Source organism: Dipodomys ordii, unplaced genomic scaffold, assembly GCF_000151885.1.
Source record: "Dipodomys ordii isolate 6190 unplaced genomic scaffold, Dord_2.0 Scaffold61, whole genome shotgun sequence".
NCBI classification, from domain to species: Eukaryota; Metazoa; Chordata; class Mammalia; order Rodentia; family Heteromyidae; genus Dipodomys; species Dipodomys ordii.
In genome coordinates this window covers 8,961,728-8,963,205 of record NW_012267277.1, presented here as the reverse complement: position 1 = coordinate 8,963,205, position 1,478 = coordinate 8,961,728, and the positions used below count along the sequence as shown (strand labels likewise).

Genomic DNA, 1,478 nt, shown 5'->3' with positions numbered 1-1,478 from the left:
AAAAAAAAAAGAAGTATTGGGGTTTGAACTCAAAGCCTCACACTTGCTAGGCAAGTACCTTCTCACTGAGGCATACTCCCAGTCCTAGAATTTGTGTGTGTGCATTTGTGCAACCAGACATCTGTGTTTATTCTTACTCGGGCTTGAACTCAGGGTCTTGTATTCTTGCTCTTTTTTTTTTGTCAGTCATGGGGCTTGAACTCTGGGCCTGGGCACTGTCCCTCAGCTCTTCAGCTACAAGGCTAGGGTTCTACTACTTGAGCCACAGAACCACTTCTGGTTTTCTTCTGGTGGGGAGTCTCATGGACTTTCCTGCCTGGGCTGGCTTTGAATCATGATCCTCAGATCTCTGTCTCCTGAGTAGCTATGATTATGGGCGTGAGCCACTGGCACCCAGCTCTTGCTTATTTTCTTTGACTCATGGCTGGTGTTCTACCAGTCGAGCCACACCTCCCCTTTCTGCTTTTTGCTAGTCAATTGGAGATAAAAATTCTCTCGTATTTATCTGTTTGAACTGGCTCCAAACTATCACTCTCAGATCTCAGCCTCCTGTGTAGGATTATAGGCATGAACCCCCGTATCTGGCTGCTTTGGATATTTTTGAAATAGGGTTTCACAATTATGTGCAAGTCAGGATGGACTATGATTTTCCTCTTTAAGCTTCTCATGTAGCTGGCTCAACAGATGTGCCCCATTATGTCCAGCTTTTTTTTTTTAATTTGTTTTATTCTGGTCCAGAGGCTTGAACTCAAGGTCTGTGTGCTGTTCCTTGGCTTTTTCTCAAGGCTAGAACTCTACCTCTTGAGCCGCATTTCCCATTGAGCTTTCTTTGGTAGTTTAGTAGAGATGAGTCTCACAGACTTTCCTGTCTTGGCTGGCTTTGACCTGTGATCCTTAGATCTCAGCCTCCCACGTAGCTAGGATTACAGGCTGAGCAACCATGCCCAGCTCATGTCCAGCTTTTTATCAGTTGAGATGATGTCTTTTGCCTGGTGGTCCTTGAACTAAGAGTTACAAGTCTTTTACCTCCTGAGTAGTTAGGATTATAGGCATGAGCCATCATTCCCAGCCTCTAGATTGTTTTTTTTTAAATCTGTGTGTAAATGCATTTTTTGTTATAATTCAGCTTTCCAGATTTTGTTTATTTTTGGTACTGAGGTTTGGGGTTTAAATTCAGAGCCTTGTACTTGCTAGGCAAACACTCTTGTACTTCCAGTCCCTATCAACATTTTTATTTTTTTAATCTACAATATTCCATGGTATTATTTAATAACACCTCAATTTGGGGACATTTAGATTGTTTCTAATTGTTTGGTTAATATAAACTGTCCTGCCATGAATTTACTTGTTAAAGAATCATTGTGGGGCCGGGCGCTGGTGGCTCACGCCTGTAATCCTAGCTACTCAGGAGGCTGAGATCTGAGGATCGCAGTTCAAAGCCAGCCCGGGCAGGAGAAACCGTGAGACTCCTATCTCCA

At 43.2% G+C, this 1,478-nt stretch overlaps 1 protein-coding gene across 5 annotated transcripts in view; it reads left to right on the top strand.

Moving 5' to 3' along the window:
- Nucleotides 1–1,478, top strand: part of Lrrc42 (leucine rich repeat containing 42) — a 35,573-nt gene that overhangs the window by 18,989 nt on the left and 15,106 nt on the right. The window lies entirely within an intron of this gene.